Genomic DNA, 21,890 nt, shown 5'->3' with positions numbered 1-21,890 from the left:
ACCTTCAAAGTAACTGCAGGAAGGTGCCTCTGATGTGAGCTGTGGCTCCTGTAGCAGGGGTATGGGATCTTGGGTCAGTTTGGTACAGGTTTTGCTCCGCTGCTCACAGTGGGAAGCCCTTGATGACTTAATCAGCTCTACCTGCTCGCAGACCTCCATGGGACAGGGTCTGCTGACTCCTTTCCACAAGAGGGTTTTGGGATGTGGCTCATAAAGTCATACAGGATAGGCACTCCTAAGCTATGGTGTCTCTGCAAAAAAGATTCTCATTTTGTGTTGATTGATAAATTCTTCCAGCAGGATTAAGCACTGCTAGTATTATGTCTTTTAAAGGCCAACATTTCTTATTTGCCCTCTATGGGTCTCTGAAGCATCACACACAAATCCCTGAAGATTTTCAGTCCACTGATGGGAAAGTGTTTACCACTCATTTCTTAGCTTCCTCTGATCAGACAAGCTATTAAAGCTACCTGAGCAGAGGTTTGTGCTAGCTGAGGGCCTCTTGCAGCAGTGAGGATGCACTCAGGAGGTAGTGAAGAGCAGTGATCTCTTCTGTGTGTGGAGTTTGAAGTGGTTATAAAACCAGGCAGCTGCTTCTTGTGCTCATCTGCACGTATGCAATATGCTGTGTAAGTTACAAGACAATGAAAAATCACACTGGCCATTATATATGTTGTGCAGATGATGCTCTAACTAGAATCATCACCCAAAACAGAGGGAAACTAAACTACTATCTGCCTAGATTTGCATCCTTCTGGTCCAAAGCCCTTAGGCTTCCCTGTCTTTCTATCTACATACCTACCCCCCACCCAGGCAGCCTGTTGCATAGAGACTTTTGCAGACTGGGAACACAGCAAAGTCTGTTTACACTCCTCCTCTCCATTAATTTGGCTTCCTTTTTAGCAGATCTGCATGCTACTGGTGTGAATTCTTACCATCATCATCATCTTTCTCAAAGCTCACGTTCAAGACTCAGCATCATTAAAACCTGAGCTATTTATCTAAAAAAAGTACTGGGTAGGTAAAACAGAGCAGTGAAGCTGGTGTTCAGGCATGTCCAATCACTCACTATCATTTTAAGGAAAATATCCCACCTTTTCCTTGAAATTTTTTGAGGAATCACACCACGTTTCTACCAGCCTCTGAACTCACTGGTGATTTTCAGTCATGTTTGACAGTTTCCTTACAGTTTTGCCAAGAAGGAACAGAAGAGAAGTGGGTTATTCCCCCAGCAAAGGAAGCACAGGCAGGATTTGGCTGTTGCCCAGTGTCCAGACATGAGTGTTTGGCCAGGCAGCATCATGACCAAGCCAAGGTGAAGCTGTCATGCTGGAAAGAAGGAGGCAGCTGGGGCATGGCAGTGGGGAGAAATCTGGGGGGCTAAGAGCATATACTCATTATAACTGCAGCATCACTGCTTCACATTGCAGCATTACTTCATTACTCTGCATTACATCATCTTCATTTAATTGGCTTATGCTTTTACAGGAGCAAGCCACTGCATAGTTCTCAAATCGTGAACATTTCATTTAATTTTCAGTCTCTTTTTGGTTGTCCTGTCTCCTTGGAGTGGGCTATCACTGTATCTTGTCACACAGATGTCTCCTCTCTGTTTGGATAGTCCCTTGCTTGTGTTTGATGGCAAGAAGGTGTCTTGTGCCCACTGTAGGGATTTATGTTCAATGACACCGATGTTCTGAGCTCATAATAAGACGGTATTTTAGAATACTTGCCTTCAAAATACTTACAGAGAAACAACCCTCTCAGATCATTGTTGGGAGTCAGACTTTGGTGTGAACTCCTTGGCTGCAGCAGTGAACAGTTTTGTTGTGTATCAGATTCAGACTCTGAAAGAAAAATTGCTGGTGGAGCTGTACATGCAAGTGGAAACATTTCCCTTCAGACAGAGCCTGGTTCAAAGCTACCTGGAATTAATGGCATTATTTTTTCCCTAAGGTTTCCGACACTGTGGGTTAAACTGAAATGTGATGAGCTAGTTTCTAAATAGAGGAACCTTCTCTATTTTTAGATTGCCTTTCCCCAAGCAGATGTGTGGTATTGGTAATAAATATACAGTTTCTTGTGCATAGCGGTGGGATTATTTGCATCTCTGCTGTTTTATATGAACGTAGATACCCTCTGTTCAGAAAAACCCAGTGGAAGAAATGTAGCTAAAATGCTGAACTGTGTGCAGCCCTGTGTGCTAACAGATACTGAGCTGCTTTATTTTACACTATTTAGCATAAAAATCGAATAGAATGAGATGATAAGCAAAAACTGGTGTAAAAGATAAAGAAGGATCACTAAACCCAGGTTGTTTAAAGGTTAAATATCACTGTGGTTTTTAACATTACAAACCCGAGTAATTTCAAAAAAAACAATTATTTTATCACTTTCAGCCTGTATATAAAACTCATTTTATTTTGGTCTAATACAGTTAATGCAAAGGATAAAAAGTAGTTAATATAAATTAAGAATAATTTTGCTGAAATCTTTACACATTTTCATCTTGAACATGGAAAAATAGGATTTTTTTTTTTTTAATTTTTAAGAAAATCTGACTTTTTGTGAGAATTGAACCCTTATCTTTCCTGCTCTTGCAAATCCCCTTCAAATGCATAGTTACGATCTGACTCCAAAGCATCCTGTATTTTAAGTATGTCTCTCCTTCTGCCTTGGAATTGCAGTTGTTCTGAGAGAAGAAAATCCAACTATATTTTGGAGAGATATGGAAGTATAGATTTAGGAGACTGATACTCAGCACCCCATGCTTGAAGTTTTGACCAATGAGATTACAGTGGTATCAACAACAGCAAAGCCCCAGACTAGGGAAAAAAAAACAAATCAAGGAAGATCTCAAAGAAGGACAATCCAGCTCCTGCAAGAGCTGCCAAGGATTACTGTAAGGCAATAATTACTGACCACTGCTGCTGGATCTCTAACTGATGAGAGGGGAATATTGATATAATCCTATTAGTGTGTTGCTCTCATTAATGTACTTATGTCAATTAGCTGAGCATTTTAGCAGAATGGTGAACTTATGATTACTTTTTCTTCCTCCATCCAACATAGATTTCCAGTGCAAAAATCAATTTTGAGCAATCACCAAAGATCAAGGCCCATTAATGAATCTTATCTGACACTAATGTTGTGTAATTACATTAAAATGTCACAACTAATTTAGTGGCATCAGAGCTCCCTCCTCCATAAACAAACACAAATTTGGTTACATTTCTAAAGGTTTTAATTTTCAAACAGGAAAAAGATGAATGGGAATTCCAGTTTTGGTAATTTTCTACTTTTCTGTTACTCTTGAGTATTTTGAAATGAAGAGTAAGAAAAACATGGGTTCAGCAAAACATTCACCAACATCTCAACAGCAAAACCAATGGAGCTCTGGGGACCATTTAGAAGAATGTAAGTATTTTTGCCCTTTTTCCTTTATTAAATAATAAGAAAGCCCTAGAAAATGGGCCAAAGAAGCCTGAGCTGCTCTTTGTGAACCTGTTTCTGTGTGCACTTGTGCCCTGGGGCAGTCTCTTGGGTGCAAAGTTGAAGTCAGACAATGCTGTCCTGACTTAAGCACTGGACATCCTTGCGCGTGTGTGGCTGATACTCACTCCATGGCTCACCCTCATCGATGCTCCAGCTCTGCATGACCCAGCACCCTGCTCTGCCCAACCCAGCACCCTGCTCTGCCCTGGCACCCATGTGCCACAATCAGGAGAATGCAGGAGAAGGGGTGCAGGAGGCAGTAAAACCATGCTCTGCCCAGTCCCCAGCCTGTGAGTGTGGTTGTAAATATGTGGAAGAGAAGAGGGACCGGAGACTGCAGTGAAGACCAGGTAGGGTTTTCATCCTCCAAGACACTTGAGCCTTGAAAATGAGCTAAAGTAAAGTAAAACACTGAACCAACAACTCTTCAAATGACTGAGAACTGGGGCAAAGAGAGGAGATCTTAACCTAATTCCCACTTCAACAAAATAAAACAGCAGACACTTTCACAGTTGAGAGAGCTGGAGCCTCAGTAAGACATGAGAGATGCAGCCAGTGACTAAGTTCAGACACAAAAGCATTTCTGATTGGTTTCCCTCAAGACAAAATTCTGCTATAAAACCTGCTACTCATTTTCCATTGAAAGAGTAATCCGGGAAACTGCCTCCCTTTGTGTTCTGACTAGGCAGCAGATGAGTCCAGTTAAGTTTTGCTTTGTCCTATTGATTTCACTGCAGAGATTTAATTTTCTTTCTCAGCAGAGCAGTTTAATACATGGGAGATGCTTTACAGGCTTCTGAAATGGAAGAAACCTGCCCCAAAGAATCTACAACATCAGTCTGCCACTGAGAGAACCTTTTTCCCTTGTGTCAGCTCAGAAAAATCTACTCCCTCCCCATGGTCTCCTGTAGCATCATTTGTGTCCAGGGAATATGTTGGCAGACCCAATGCAAAACACAGACAACAAGCAGACAAAGGAGAAACAAGTGACTCTGAGGAAAAAAGGTGTGATGTGATATTTTTTTTTTAAAGCCTGTCCCCAGTGTGTGCTTAATAAATTATTAATTGCTGCTACTTCCAAGCTCAGATCCATTTTCACACAAATGCACTTTCAACTCCAGTGATAAAAAAAAAGGATGCTTTTTTTTTGATTCTTCTTCAGTGCAGCCCTGAAGCAATAAACCAAATTGACTGCTAAATTTAGACAAGAATACAGTCTGGCCGAGTCATCTCGAGAGTCTATACATTTATTAATAAGTGAGATCAAGACGAGTCAGTAAAAAATCTCTGAGATGCAGAGCTCCTTCTACTTTTAGTGGGTCAAGGATAGTTTTGGGATATGCAACACAGACTGTGTCCAGTTTACATGGCTAAATCTAGGTTTAGTCTCTTAACTATGAAAAAACTGCACTGAGGAAGAGCAACCAGTGTGGGACAGCTGTGAGCAGAACTTCCCCCTTCCAAGGGAAGTTCCAGCCCAGTGACTCTACGCTTTTTCCTCTACCCTTAGGATTCCTGGCTTTTTCAGCAGTGAGTGGGTAACATGCTCTTTTATAAGTAGCATTTCCTATGTGTTACCAAGCAAAGGAATTCCTGAGAGTTTATTTGAAGCCCTATCTGGTTCCTGCATACTTTTCACAAAGTAGGTGTGACAACTGATGCTCAGCTGTATTCCTCACACGGTGCCTAAATCTTTTATCTCAGACTTTGCATGGTGTGCTGGGTTCAGCAGCAGCAGTTGTGTTTCTCCTTCGTGGTAGCTGGTGCAATGCTGTGTTTTGACTTCCAGCCTGAGAACAGTGTTGGTGAAGCCGATGTTTTCGGTTGTTGCTAAGTGATGTTTACCCTGACCAAGGACTTTGTGAGGCTCATGCTCTGCCAGGGAGGAGGGGAAGCTGTGAGGAAGCAGAGACGGGGCGCCTGACCCGGGCTAGCCAGGGAGGTATTCCATACCACAGCACATCATGCCCGGGGTGGGGGGTAACTGGGAGTTACCCGGAAGGACATGGGCTTCCGGGTGGAACTCGTTTTCTTGGCCGGTGGTATCGTATTCTCTTCCCTTGTTATTTTCTCTTATCATTGTTGTAGTTGGTGGTAGCGGTGGTGATTTGTGTTGTACATTGGTTGCTGGACTGTTCTTGTCTCAACCCATAGGAGTTGCACTTTTTCGATCCTCCTCCCCGTTCCTCCGGGAGCGGGGAAGGGGAGAGCCCCAGGGTGGGGGGGGCTCTCGATTGCTGTCAGCCCGGCACCACTCACTGGGAGTGAGTGAACAAGCTGTCTGGCTAGGGTTTAAACCACGACACATGGGGTCGGGTATTTCGTACATTTTTTAGACGTAACAGAACAAATCCAGAAAATCAAGAAAAAGTGGTGTGTCTCCAGTGCTGCGGGAGGATACAGCCAAGTAGGAAATCCATTTCATGGCAAGGTAGGAAAAGAAAGAGGTGAGATATGAATCAGGCATTGGTTCCTTTCAGTGGAAGAAGGGTCTAAATCTCATCATCCCTGAGGAGAAGAGCAGGCAAGCAGTTGTCATCTCAGAGTAGTTAACGACATAGTCTGTCTTAATGCCCTTCTTCATGTCCTTATACTTCACAGGCATGGCATGGAGTGGCAAGAACTTCTCTCCTGAAGAAGCCTTGAAGCTTTTCCAGGTGCTAGATAATAGACCTGGCCTTTAGAGGCATGTCACCTATTTTTTTCATGATCTTCCTGCCCCATACAATGCATTTGTCTTGCAAGGCCAACAGGTACAGCAGTAGGGTCATAGGTTTTATCAGTTGCATGTGTAACACTTGAGAACAGCCCCATGTGAAGTAGACCTTGTGTCCAGAAACTGGTCAATGTTGGATGAGAGACCAAGGCATTTGCTTAGAGCTACCTCTGTCTGTCATCTGCTGCTGCTGTCCATGCTGTCTCCTTCTCTCCCACTAGCTCCTTTCTCTTCTCCTGTTCATGCCTAGGGATCAGTGTCTGCAAAGGGCTCATTCAGCTTTGCAGTGGCAGATTCTGGCAACAGCTGCATCTGCAACAAGGAGTATATTAAAAACTGAAAAAGCTAAGAGGGAGGTTGGAAGCCAAGGATGTGGGGGAGGAAAGGTGTCAGATGGGAATGGAGGTGGTCTGTCCTACCCTTTCTTGCTGGAGAGCCTGTTTTCCTGCAATAATGCTCTTCTGCAGGAGGTGATGAAGGCAAACATCAGTGGGTTGTGTGATGCTGCAGTTGCTTTCCCTGGGGTTAGAGCTTGCACTCAGGAAAATTACAGCCTTTTAGTTACTTAGCAGGAAGATCCCACTTTCATCTACTTTGCCATAACACTTGTGTGTCCATCACCCTTGTGAGTTAAGGAGGGAAAGACAAGAACTTGCTTCTGTGCCTAGAGCACGAGCCCAAGGCTGGGGCACTGTCATGGACTTGACCCTGTCACTAACAGCATATAATTTAATTATCAGGTTTTCAATTTCAGCCGATGATTATGAAGATTACAATTCAAACTAACTACTGCAACCATTACTGAATTCCTAGCCAAGTTGTAGCATGAAACCAACTCACTTTCTCCAGATGCCTTCGTTATTTACCTGAGTAAAGGAAGCAGGACTTGATCCTCAACATCACACAGAAGGATCAGTGTTTGCTCTACTTGGCCAAAATTCACTGCAAAATGCATCAGCACAAATGTGTGTGGACATACGACTGTGAAGAAATGAGGACATGTCAAACATCCCTATAACACATATTACCACAATCTACTGTACGTGACAGTCTGTCCTTCAGACCATGCAGCCCACCCCAGCCTGCCCCAGATTTGTATGCCTGTCCCAGCACACTTGAACCTTGTACAAAGACTGAAGAGCAAACTCGGCTTTCAGAGCAGTCAGAAAAGCATAAGGCAAAACTGCTTCATTCAACACTGGTGCTGGCTTCCTTGTGCAGAAAAAAAGGATGAAATTACTGCAGTTCAGTTCCAGACTTCTGCCTTGAGTGATAAGGTGTTTATCTCCTTTTTCCATCTCCTAGGAAACTAATACGAGTGCAACTGGATTTGTAGTTTGTTTGGGTTGGAAAACAACTGAATAGGTTAATCATTTATAGGTGCTTGGTGCTTTTTGATCAGCCCTTGAGGGTTCTCTCATACCCTGTATTCAAGACTTGGTGGACATAGTTCCATGATGGTGTCTTCTCACTGCTCATACTCTCCTGGCCCTCCCTATGACTGTGTGTGCTGCTCCTCTATACACTGAATTTTTCCTCTCCTCTGTGGTGAAGTTGGATTTCCCAAGGCATGATTTTGCCCTTGGCTAATGGGAGCGAGAAACACCATCACAGTTAGGGGTGAAAGTCCCTTTACTCACATCCCCAAGCTACAAACTTTAAGTCGAAGATCATGGACATCAGTAAGATAGTGCTCATTATGGTCCCTGCTCTCCATTGACCGAATATGCCCTCAGTGGACCCGTTTCACAGAAACTGATAGAGAGTGATATAATTTACAGCTGCTGGTATCAGTAAAGCCTTTTGAACTGATGAGGAAAGAGTTTCTGCCTAGAAACAGCTACTTCACAGCCTTTGGGATTTTTTTTTGTCTTTAAATTACCCAAGTTCAGCACTCTACTGAGCAAAGAGGGACAGTCCCTCAGAAACAGTGACTGCCACCTGTATTCACTAGCAGCACTTCTCACATCTACTTGGTTATGCCTCTTAAATTGCTCTCTAATTTTCAGGATAAAGAGTGTCTAAGGTACATGCTTTCCATGATTGCAGCTTTATTACAAACCTGCAAGAAAAATAAGAGCTTTCATTGTTGTTTTAATTCCTTTGAACTTCTGACTGCAGCTGCCCCAAAACACATGCACTTACAATGCAGGAAAAAAAGCGCTATTTTAAAAAGCACTGAGAAAAAAGGTTGACATATATTTTCTTGTCATTTTCTGACAAAAACTAAGCAACTAATCACATTCCTGCAATTAGGATATTCACCAAATACCATGTATTTTGGATCATCTTTTGGAATAAAAACAGAAATGAGAATAAATACATTTCCGGAGCAACTGATGGGTGTAAACCAGGGTTGTAATTCTTGAATGCTGATCCACCCTCCGAACAACAGAGAGCTTCGCAAATGTGCCTAATGGTTGATCCGCACATGAAAAATTAGAGTAAAAATAAGCAGGGTAAACACTGTTGTTTAGCTGACTTCTGCCACTACAAATCCAGGCCAGATGCAGCCCCGGATTTCCAGCCATTGAAGAAAGAGCCTCGTATAAAGAAAATCTATTTTGCAAAATACACAAGTGAAAGAGCTTGGAAGGTCACCAAACCTAAACAGTTAAAAGCAATCATGTTTCAATTAAGTTGAATTGAAACAAACAGGCTTTAGAAAGAACAGTAAACACAGAAATGTCTCACTGAGCATTAAGATGAACAAAGAACATATATCTTCTGAAATGCCTTTTAAAAGCCATCTCATCCTGGTGCAGACATGAGACATTGCGCTGCACAAACCTCCCAACTTTTCCCCGCCAAGTGAAGCACAAAAATTAAATAGTTTTTTCCCCTCTGTTCAAAACAAAATAATGACAAGACAGCCATTTGAAGCAAAAGGGAAAGAAATGGCTGCACGGTATTAGGAGAGTTAATTATAGATGCAGATTAAAAGGCAAGACTGAGTGGTGGAAGAAAAGGGAAGAGTAACCTCCGGCACAGAGATACTGACATGCAGCAGTTGTCAGTCACCTAGCAACAAGTTTCCTATCCCTGCTGTGCTCTTTAATTCAGCAAATCTGCTCAGGATGTTGGGCTGTTCTCCTGACAAAACGCATTATGTAGTAGACTAAAGGATACAAAAATCCACTGTACACAACACTCTGCTCCCTATTGACCACTGATCCTTTCTCTCAACCCACAAAAGAGGCTTGCATAATGCTCTGAAAAGAGAAAAGTCTCAACAGAGAAAACATTTGCTTGTAATTGAGATTGACTACATAATGAAAATGATGTTCTTTTTTAAATTCAGCTTGTTGAGGCCATGCTTTTTGTCTCCTGGCTCTCAAAACCCATCCCTGCTGGGAAAAGGGGCAAACATTGTACAAACTCAAACCTGTGGGTTTTTTCCCTTCTTTTCACTGGAAGCACACACACGCACGCATGCATTTTGCGGCTAAATGGGCAAGACCAGTTCCTAAAGTCTTAGACAAGTTTGAAAAAGGAGAAAACAAATAAGAAAATTATGGCGTGCTTATGTGCTGGAGGAGCTGCCTTCCTTCTGGAGGGAAGCTGGGGTGTGGAAGGCAGAATATATTTTATGATTGTTTTGGCTAACTAAGAAGTACCACGGTCTGGCAGGAAGAGTCATTTTATTACTAAATCCATGCAATAAGTTATAAGCAAACCCACATCTGACCTGTGCACCCAGACACACAAATCCCTACTTCTGCACTGAACTCAGAACTCTGCTTTGAGATAATTATCATCTAATCATGAATAATAAAGAGGAGAGTAAGTCTAAAAGCCCCAAGTGTTGACACAGTGAACTCTAATGTGGTCCATGGCAGAAATTTGAGTGAGTGCTCCTCACAGAGTAGTGTCACTGCTGCCACCACCAGGATAGCAGAGGGTGCTGGACGAGGAGTGGGGGGTGTTTTCTAAGACTTATTTGTAGGTCTTATCTTGGGTCCAGAAGCTAGTGGAAAACGCAAAGAAGGTAATGGGAGAGAAACTATAGTCCGTCCAGCTCACATGGATGCTCACAGCAAACTCTGAAGAGGGGTTCAAGCCTAATTGAGACACTCAGCTCTTCGGGATGAAGAGGTTAATTTTTCCTGTTTGTATGGCAGTTCAGTGGAGCATCAGAATCATGATGGCTCCACAAGTGCAGATAATGGCAATAACACATGACAAGGTTTTCTCTTGACATCAACCCTGTGACTCTGCAACTGTGCAACTCCAGACAAAGCAGTGGTAAAATCCAAAATTATCTGGAGTTCTTTGTGGAGTAAAGCTAATCTGGCACATCAGCGTGGAGCACATTGTTACATCCAAAACTGAGATTGCAGAGGAGAGGGACTGGTCCCAGTGAGTCGCAGAGCACAGCACAGGTACCGAACATCATGAAAACCCAGCTTCTGCCTGCATTGGCAGAAGATCCATCACTTCTCTGTCTGAAGCCCTGGTGGTGCAGGTGGATCAGCACTTTCCTCCCTGGGCGTCAGAACTGCCTTTTCTTCATCCTCTACAGTATATTACAGAAAAAAAAAACCGTAATGTGCCTATTCACAAAGAAATGCATCAGTGAGATTTATTCCCCAAAAAGCTGTTCAAAAAACTGAAAAACCACCTTGGGTCCCCAACTAAGAGAAGTTGAAAAGGTGACAGTACAATTTATAATCTGACGCTCACAGAATGCCATCACTTGGAGGCTGTAACAGGCCAGGATAAGGCTGATGGGTATGACACTTCCTCACGTCAAACCAGACACACTTGGATTTCACTCAAGCTCAGTTGTTTCCAACCGTCTGCTCTCCTAGAGGGAAGGGATGAAAGGCAAGGGCCATTGTTTACCCAGTATTTCCAGAGGTGATAAAATACATTCCCTGCTTGTACCTATAACTCCCAGCTACCCATTTCTGCCCAAATACCCACTTCCCTTTGTGGGTCTGAGAACCACCCTGCACTCAGTGGGTGTATTGCCACCACTCTTGCCCACAAGAAGGGAGAGATCTGGCCACAGCTCTCCTGGTCCTCAACTTTGGTCTGCTCACCCACCCATCCATTCCCCTGCTGACTTCATCCCTAGAGCCCAGTTTTGTCCTATAGGGCTGCTCTGAGCCATAGCAAATTGGGATGGGAGGGAATAGCCAATGGATGTACCTCAGTTGGTAACTTACACCCAGATCTTGTTTATTCTGGGCTCAGCATGGCAGAGCCAGGGGCAATTGGTGAGGTCTTTCCTTTGGGATCATCTCACAGGATAAGGATAATAGGGGAATAATGCTTTGCTAATAAGTGTTGGGTAATGTTGAGTTAATTCTCTATTGAAATGTTTAACAATTTCTCTCCCATATCAGTGATTTTGCCAGTCTTTTGCATTGCTTTGTGTATTAAATAACAAGTTGCCTACTTTGTTTCCTTTATTTTAATAACCGTGGCTCTGAAGATAAGGAGAGTTAATGCAATCAGTATTCACTCCAATGTGATCTAACACAGCCTGTGAAAAAAAACAGGATTGGGAAGGGCTGCCATGACTGCGTTGTGTACCCACAACCAAGAAAACGTAAACTTTTATTTTTAAAGGTTTCTGTCTTAAAAAAAAAGGAATTGTCCCTTTGGAAACAGTCAATTAATTTTTAAAATTTTTCTTCTCCTTCTTAGACAAAACCAAAAATTATTTTCAATCATAAAATAAAAATTGTACAAAATTTGTGAAGATCATTTCAGCTGAAAAATGTGAACCTAAGGGAGAGCTTCATGAAGTTGGGGACTGTTGGAAGGTAACGTGCAACAGTAAAAATGTGGGTTATGTGAACTCCCCAAAAAGAAGCTAAAAACCTGAAATAGTAGAAGGTTTAGGGGAATGCAATGGAAAAAAAAAGACAAGGCATAAGATGTCAATAACTGTGGTGCTGGTGAAACACCTCTTGCTATATCCAGAAACAGCGTGGTGGTGTTTACTATAGAATTTAAGACCCTCTGTCACTCAGAGAGTGCCGACAGTTTTCATAGGAGTTACTAAGAAAATTCCCCGTGAAGGAGTTGAATCAATCATAAAACATGCAAGAGTCCAAATTGCCAAAAAAGTGAAAAAAGGAAAAGAGAAAGTGAAGCAGTGACTTCCAGTGCTATAGAATGAAAAGAACACATGAAAGTATTTACACCTATTTCTGGAGCATTGTAAATATCATCAAAAGGGATATTTGTTTAAATCTACCTACTATAACCACCTGTTATAGGCGGTCTACCTACTATAACAATCCTGCCTAGCTTACCTTTGTGTAGCTCCTCTCCTGCTGAGCCAGCTGTGAAAGGACGTTGTCTTCTAAAAGCAGAATTTCTGCTAAGCCGAATCTGCTAAGGATTTTACTTTTCAGGTATCAATGTTAGAAAAATTTTATCTCAGTAAAGATAAAATTAAATTGGGCACTGGGTCAATGTGGAATAGTTGGATCACGTCCCACCAAAAAAAGGAATCGTGGGGGATGCTCCTGTTGATATTTTCAACTTTTGTTCATGCAAGTTTTAATCAATTAAAATACATTATCTACCCTCTTAACTTTCTCAGGGAGGATTATCTGACATTTACTATTCACCAGTTTTGCTGAAAAGGTTAATAGTTCACAGGCTGAAGTTAGAAGTAAACAGAATTGATCATTCCTAATGCTTTGGCTGAAATGGAGGGGCTTTGTGTTGACAGGCTAGGAGATGTAATGAGCCTCTAGTACATTCTTAAGGTTTGTTTCATTTGCTCTATGAATGGGGAAAGTAAAATTATAGTCTATAGGTGTTTTCCATGGTTCTTTCATAAGTAGGCCTCCTGACACCAATTAAAGAGATTATGTCATCAACTGAAAAGAAAGCTATAACCTTGTATGTTAATGCCATGATTACTTAAGACAGGGTCACTGGACCCAATAGAACAGTGAATGACCTTGGTGAAATTAACTTCAGAGCTCAATTCCTAATTAACTGTTTTCAATGAAAGAGTGTGTGATTTCAGGCTATTGGTCAAAATATTCACTTTTTTCTGTACAAGGACTTTGCCACCAGAAGATAGTCTCCAGCAGCATAAAAAAACAGGAATAAGATTAGGAAATGGCAAACAGCATGTCCAGAGTTTTATGAAAGCAGATATTGTCCTCTGGCTATTTTGCCTGAAAACCTTATTCTTTTGAGGCTTCTTTCCCCAGAGTGCAAAAATTACAATCCTCGGGAGGAAAAAGCACTTTTGAACACACAACCAGGACAGATGGAATTGAAAAAAAAATGCACTAAAATACTAAAAAGTAGCTATGTATAAAATATAAGCGTATTTTTATAAATATTATAAAGTTTCAATTTTTAAACGTTATTGCAGCACATACGGAAGTCTTGTCAGGGAAGCTGTATTTTGTAACACTGGAAGAATATGAAAAGAAGACAGGAAAACATTTTTAAGCAGCTCTCTCCATTCTTTCTCAGGTAAGGGCAGCGATGCTCCAAAAGGAGGGCAGATTGCCAGAGTACCCCTTTCGTTTTGCCTGCCATGTGTTACAGGCTGGTCTCTATCAGAGATGTCTAGTACTATAATACTGGTATGGACTTTGTAGCCCCCTTGAAGCCATTGCCTGGCGCTAAACCAATCTTGGGTCTTTGATCAATTATGCTAAAGTCACACTCGTACATGCTTCACTTTACCAGGAAGAAATGCATATCTGAAAACATTTTCAATACTAATAACATCTGTTCTGACTGTAGAAGTCAGTTTAACCTGTCAATCTTTTTCTGCTTTCTTATATAACTCTTTTGAGGTGTTGTCCAAGTCATATTCACACTGGGAGTGCAGGTCCTATGTATGTCGCTAATTCAATACTATAGCAAACAGGAAATTACCCTTCAAAATCCTTACAAAGTTAATGGTAATTTGCTTCAAGCGTAGAAATATTTCAGCCCTGAGTGAACACATTCTAATTTCATGGGGCTGAATTTATAGGGTCAAATATTATGCCTGGACAGCTCTGAGTATGGCAGAGGTTTCTTCCTGTGAAGGCTATGAGCAGGGTAAGCATGATGGCAATCCAGAATGTTACACTTCCCCGACCCAGGACAAGCCGTGGGCTTTGGACCTGCTTGTGCTACTGTATAGTGAGATGGAGCAAGTTCTGCTCTGTGGCTGCTGTGATGGGATGAACATTGAAGTAGGTCAAGAAGCGGAAGCAGGAACCTTTTCCATCTGCCAGCATCTAATTCTGTAAGACTTGATCAGACAAAATGTCCCAGAGAAAGCCCAGAGTACCTGATGCTCAGAGACAGTGGAGGTATCTGTGTGCCATGGGCAAAACCCCAAAGGGAGCTGTAGCAAAGCCAAGGAGAGAGCCAGCTTCCTGGAACTCCATCTCTGTTCGCAAACCACATCTGTGCCAACCATACAGCCTTGCTGGTTGACCTCTGGGCCAGCTGCTCCACTGCTCACGTAGAATAAAAATCTGCCTGGGCTTGGGCACAGACTTTCACTGTTCATGGGAACATTGGGACACATCAGAGCACTAAAGAAGTTTTTTCCCATGGTCACCAGATTATAAAGCAGTGTGATTGAGTGGGATCCAGCTCTAGGGGACAGCTAAAGAGACTGCACTTGAAAGTAAACTGGTGTGACCTGGATAATGTTGCTGATACCTGCCTGGAGGTACAGCATGCACATGGGCAGGCATTAAGGAAACATAAAGATCTGTGAAACGTGTTACCATGTCATACAGGCAATGCAAAACATGCAGTTCTCTTCAAATCCAACCCAATGTGGGCAGCTGCTTTCTCTAAGAAACTAAAACATTAAATCTCATTTAACTTCCTGGCTTTATTTTTATTGCAGAGCAAAAATATACCTCTTCGATTGGGCACAAGTGTAATCAAACAAGCCTCAGGTTTGGATATCGCCAACCTCACAGTAGGTTCAGCATCCCAGAGCACACTCCAGATAATCACCTTTCACACTCTGGCCCCTGGCTAATAAATGGCAAAGGAGCAGCTAGTAAATTCACTGAAAGGTGCAATTAGAAGTGATAGGGGCATTCTGCCTACTGAAAGCAATGTATTCTTTACTGCTTGTTTGTGGAAGAGGGAAAAGAAAAGGAAAGGAAAAGATTTCTCTCTTCACTGGGGACCACCCATGAAACTTTTTGTCTCCTAATTCTAAATCCCGAAAGAAAAAGGATACTTGTTGCTTACAGCAGTGCCTCGAGCTCTCATGTGCATTTCTTCCCATACAGTAAAGCTTTGGGAAGCCAACTGCATTAGCATGCTGTCCAAGTAAAAGCAGGTGTTGCAACACCTGCATTTCCTAAAGCTGAATTTCCTTGAGAATCTGGATTTTCTGAGGGCCAGAGCATGTAGTTTAGACAGGGGTGATATTTAAGGGACCAGACTGCACAGAACCGAATTGGAAAGGTTAATAACTAGTGCCATGAAACCCTGCAAATTGTTGACTACCAGAGCTAAACTCTGGACAGTGACAAGCTGTGTGCAGGAATTCAGCATGGGAGCCATTTTCAGAGAGTGGCAGTGCAGTCAGTGTGTGTGATTAACCTTTTGGTCCATGGTTTAGCCTTTGCCTGGACCCGATGACAGTGCTCAGCACTTTGCAGGATGCAGGTCTAAGGACCAAAGCCAGCAGGTTGTTTGCCACCATCTTGATTCAAGAGACAGGTCAGAGAGAAAGAGGGAGCTTTCAGTGAATAAATATTACAGTTGCAAAGAACACGACAGCAACAACACTAATGATGGTATTGGCACTGAGGATTTTCTAGGAACGGGGAGCAGCTTAGGGGCTACAAGGGCTGAAGTGGAAGATCTGCTTACTTTCATGAGTGAGGGCTACTAGCAGTAGGAAGGATTGCAAGATTAAGCTCTTAAGGAATGAAGTGCTAACGGGTCTGACAGTGAAATGGCTCTGCAGTTGCTTACACAGTTGAGGATATGGCCTGTGACATAACACACTCAGCCATGCAAGCTTCGTGTGCACATGTCCATGTCATAATACCAGCAACTTGCTAAGTGCACATAATCCCTCCCATCAGAGATGCAAGAGTTGCCTCCTTGTAAAAAGCATGTTAAAATCCTGAGCATATACACTGCCTTGTGCCAACACTCATTCATTCATACATCGAATCATAAGGAGGGGATACATCTTGGGTGAGATACCTGTACTTCAGCAAGAGCCCTCTCCACCACTTGTTTGTTAGTGTACTAAAGGGCCAGAGCAGCAGGAAGAAGTTTAAGAGGTCTGAAAAGCTCCTTTAAATGCAGAAAGGTGATTTCAGCAGTGGAGACAGCAGAAGGTGGCAGAGCATTCACCTCTCAGGAACTGGTGCTGGGGGCATGCAGAACACAGACCTTAATGAGGCAAACCACTGACCAGGGCTGCGTGACAATGAAGGTCATTTAGAGAGCTCCTTTAAGTACAATTGGAAATGGGGCTTTCCTCCTTGTGCTACCGGTCCAGTGTTGAGAACATTCAGAAAGTATTTAAAATTGGTGATGCTGTGAGCTTTGGCAAGGTCCAGCTATGAGTCCTTTTGAATACATGGCCATACTTCAATGCAGTGCTTCAAATTAATAATCAATGCATAGCTCTATTAGATATTATTGTTATTATTATCCTAATTATTTACATCCTGCCTCGTCATGCTCTCATGGTCAATACAAAGAGTGCTGTATGGTTTCATTCTGGCTCACTAAAGCTTTCAGCCCAAACAACCCTTTTGCTGAAACTTGCCAGTTGCCAGTGACCAGAGAGAAGTGCTTCCTCTCATCTCCCCACCCCCTCTGGGTGCATTGAGTTTCCTGTCTGGAAGGCAGTACTTCCTTGGGATGCCTCTTGCCCTGGACATATGATCTAGAAACCCACCACAACGGAAATAATTTAATTACTAGTATCAATTAAAAAATGTAGTTTAAATGCTTTATAGCTCAGAAAAGCCGTGGCAGCTCTAAACATGTTCCCCAGAAAGCAGATTTGCCTTGTAATGATTTTGGAATAAATTTTTCCAAGAGGAAATGCGAGATGAGTGTCAGAAATGACTGATATCCATTTCCTTTCTTCCCTTGTGAGCTATTTTCAGAGCTGATTGACAATGCCTTTCATACTTGCTTCCTTGAAGTCTACTTATTTTCTAGTAAATATGCAGTTTCTTCCTCCTTTATCACTACCGACAAGTGCACAGACCATGGAGAGCCACTACTTTCTGTATGTACAAAATGGCAGTGGTTTTCTGCAACTGTTTTACACCAAAAATCCTTCCCAAAGCAGCCTGCGAAAAAGGACCAGGCATGCACAACCCCAGAGAGTCTGCTGGGGCAAGGTCAGGTCTTCCCAGAGTCAGCATGGTCAGGTCTTCCCAGAAGATGCACCATCAGCAATTTCCACACGTCTAACAACAGTAAAACACTGCTCAATTATAGCATTTTCCTCACCAGCAGATCTCAAAGCACCTTAAAATGGCAGCACTGCTACCATCTTTTCATAGGCAGAAATTATCAGTCCCTTGGTAATTTCGGAGGTCATCATACAACCCAGAACAGAAGAAAAGCCGCAAGAATTCCCCAGCCATACCTCTAGCCCTTAGATCACATTACTCCTTCTCCCCAGCAAGAATTAGGGAGGGTGCCAAAGCCAGTTTAGTACTGTTTGCTAATAGAAACTCAAGCCTGTATCATAGCAACCTTGGTGTTCAGATTTGAAATGCCCCTGATTTAAGTTTTTCTGACTGGTCTTCACCTTGTGAAGCACATCCTACAAGGCAGAAGCTGGCTTGTGAAACACAGGAGGCAGTAGGTACACAGCTGCAGCATTGTTTAAGGAAAACACTGGTGGCATAGCTTGTTGAGACAGCCTTCCTCAGATCAGGTGGGATGCTGTGCCTTCTGGAGCTGAGAGCTTGGTGCTGGGGACCCTCAAAGCCACAGACAAGGGTTGATGGCAGTGCATGCTGACGGCCTGCCTGGTTCAAAGGTGCCTGAAGAGGAGGTAAAGACTGAGTTAGGCTGCAGATTGCAAGACCTGGGGCAATCAGGGTGAACCCATCTTGATCTTTTCCTAAGTTGTCAGTGTTTGAGCACAAAACGTTTTCATTTACACACGTTTTCATTCATTTTCACAGATATATCATGATGTGATTATTCCAGGTTTTTCTTTTTCCATCCTCTGGGGAACGCGAGCCATGCACAGACGAGACATCTTCTGCCAGCAGTTAACGTGCTACTCTTTGTCACCGAGCTCCAACACCATACCTTGAGGGAGCCGCTCTTCTCAGCCTTGCTGTGCTCTTTTCATCGGCTGGCATGTTTTCCCTGACAAAAGGAACTGGAGCCCTCTTGCGTTGAGTTTTGAAGCTTGCAACAGTCGCGTCAGAAATCCCTTTAGATTAAGCTACCCTAGCTTCACTGGCATGCTGCGGATGAGCTGCTGTTAATAGGAACCTGTCTGCACTGCTTGACTTTGCTTTAGTACCAACATTACATACAATGATACTCCAAAATCGATTTCAGCTTCAAAAGCCACAGACTTAATTACAAAAATATAAATAAAAAGAATCTTATGATAGAAACCCAGCCGACTGTCATCTCAGCTACTGCAAAAGGAGGCTTTTTAATCACTGGAGTTTAATGAACAGGCTACAATATATTCCAATTACATAGGAAGCATATATTAGAAAGAGCAGTGGTGACTATAGGATTTGCAATTTCACTTGAATTTCGAAGCCGTGTGGAATAAATCAATCTCTCTTTACACCTACTACAGAGCTGTGCAAAATGACTGATTTCCACTGAGGGAAAACTCAAGGTGTTTCCCTAAACCCAAGATCTTTCATTATGTGGCTATGGCAGAACAATGCACATGCTTTGGAGGAGGCAGCATTTTAATCACTGAGAATTCCAGGGATTGTTTAGAATTCGTGTAAGTTTGGTGTTATTTTTCATTCATTTTATTCATAAATGATGCTTTTCTGCCCACTTTCACTGCATCTTAGTGATATCAGCTTGATGGTGAAAGCGGATGTTGAAACCACTTTAAATGCAGGTATCAGTATTTCATTTTGAGAAACAATTACTTATGCAACCCCAATCATGTCACTTTGTCAAAGTTGGGGAAAACCAATCTATTCAAAGATACTTTAAATTCTTTCTATTGCAGACTTTTTTAAGGCATCCTAAAAAAATTGCTCTTAAGTCTAGGTACAGGCTTCTAGTAGTCTCTAGACCAGGATCTTAGCTCTGTATTGTGCCTTTTAAGGCCATTTTATTAAACCCCATTAGGACTATTTTTCTTTTTGTTATTGTTGTTGTTTCTGTTGCTGTTATTTGCTGTAGATTGCAATAGTATTTTGAAGAGCTGTGGGATGACAAGGTCCTTGCCCTGCAACACTCACACTTTAGCTCAGGGACATGCAGTCTTTGGAATAGCATCACCTAGTGTGTGGCCTTGTAGAGACACACTCGCTAGGAAAGTCAGCCTTAAAAGGTCCCACGAAGGAAGCAGATTCTAAAGAGGGTTTTGATGGCAGGGAAGAAGAGAGGTCATGTTATTAGCCTGAGTTGAGCCCCCTCTGCCACCAGTTCAACACTTGAAAGACCGAGACCCAAGACCTTCTTAGACAATGCACTCACTAGCAAAGAAGTGGGTGCAAATGTTATGCCTTTCACTGCTTTCATTGCACACTGTCATCTCTAAATCCAGGCAAAGACCATGTGTTTCCTGCATGAGAGACCCAAAGCCATGGACCAAAATTCTGTGTAACAACTGGAGCTTTCCAAGCTCCTAGATTGTAAGACAATAGGATGACACGGCTTTTTATGAACTGCTGAGGCATCTGCTCAAAATTCAAGCCTTTTAAAGTGGCTTCCACTTGGTTTTTTGGAAAAAAAAGAAAAGTATTAATAAAAATGCTCCAAAGCATTAGTCACTTGTAAAAGTCTGTCTACATTTGTTTGGCAGTGTAGATATATTCAATACAGGTCAAGGTCATGTTTGATCTTTCTCCACTTTGCTTCCTGGTTCTCACCGTATGTCAACGATCGTGATTATAATCTGACACAAAAGCGTCTTCAGCAAGTGATGCATTTCCTCTGCTTGTGGTTAAAAACAACACCTACAGACAGAATGATATTTTATGGTTCAAGATTGCGGTAACAACAACTGGAAGAGATAAGGTATAGTTATTTCAGTGTTTACTGTCTGGATTGCAGAGCGCATCAGGGATTGAACAGCAGTGTGCAGTTGCTGACTTTCACCACGGCACAGCTGAAACGGAAATAATTGATGCCGATAGTACCTTTCACTGAGAGAGAGCTGCTAATACCTCGTGCAAACAGCAGCTGTGTGTCTGAGAGACACAGCGGTCTAATGAAGCAAAGAAGGATGGCTCTGACAGAAGACATTACAGTAATGTACTATAATGGGACTTGCTGATTTGAATAAAGCAGCATGTTAAACACTCCACAGTCTCTTTACTGTGTGCCATGGCCCTATTTACAAATCTATAGTTAAGATATTTGCACTTGCCTCTATTTGAGACAAGCCTACAAGCCCAGATTACAGTACTTTTCCATTTATTTTATTTTTAAAAATTTAAAAGGGATACATAGAAACTCTGGCCCTCAGGAACCTGACAGCTATGAACAAGCTTTATGGCAGCATTCCCATCGTTTACTTCTTGGATGCATCTTTTGGAATGAAATGTTTGTCCCAAGCCCAAGGTCAGAACAAAGTCATCTGTCACTTGTAGAAATACTAGTGGTCTCAGAAAATAGCTAACACTTGTTTTTGTAGTCATTAGAGCAATAAATATGCTTTATTACCCATTCATAATGGAAAAAAAAAAAAGCAAACATGAATAAATTTACCTATTAATAGCTGCACAGCACCATAACCCATGTTGTATGCATGACATTGTGCCGCAGCCCAGGCCCTGGTTGAACACGTGTTTCCCCACTAGGTCAAGCACATGCTAATAAAAATGTATGATGGATGTGATGATAAAGTATACCATTAAACAATTACCATCCCTTAACTCCCTTGACCTTTGCAGCACTTTGTACTTCAACCATCTTTTGCAATCCAGCCTTTCTTTCTGCCTCCAGATTAGAGCATCCATTCTTCCCTCTGCTGCTGCACAGCCCCTGACTCCAAATACCTCCTTCTACCACCTTCATCTTCTCAAACATAGTTGGCTTTGTCATTCAAATGGAATTGCTCATGGGCCAAGAACTATCTGGATGGGCTGGACTCCTTAGATAGCTGCCCCATGGGAAGCTGAGGGAGCTATATCTGCTCAGCCCCCTGAGTCACTGGTCCTGGTTGAGGGGAGAAACTGACCCAAAGGGCCTGATCCTCATCCCATCTCCTCTGTTCATTGGACAGCAGCTTGCATTTATAAAAGGAGTCATGGCTTCTTTAAGCTACAAATTTCATTCGTATTTTTAATTAAATCTAATATTTAATTTGAAATGCAAATCTGTCTTTTCTTCAAAGTTCCTTGTCATAATTTTCCTCAAACTAAGGAAACTAAAAAGAAAAAATTTTCATAGAAATGGAAATGTTTAATTTTATTAATCACAAAACAGCTTTCTATGAACAGTTTCATAAAATCTGCAAGATTAACAACTTTCTGAAATAGCTGAACCAGTGATTGTTTATTTATTTGATATT

The sequence above is a fragment of the Pezoporus flaviventris genome, unplaced genomic scaffold (assembly GCF_033815535.1).
Source record: "Pezoporus flaviventris isolate CSIRO_AGI_PZ_B2104156 unplaced genomic scaffold, CSIRO_AGI_Pfla_v1 ptg000035l, whole genome shotgun sequence".
Taxonomy (NCBI): Eukaryota; Metazoa; Chordata; class Aves; order Psittaciformes; family Psittacidae; genus Pezoporus; species Pezoporus flaviventris.
The sequence above is the reverse complement of the archived record's forward strand: the minus strand, read 5'-3'. Positions refer to the sequence as shown.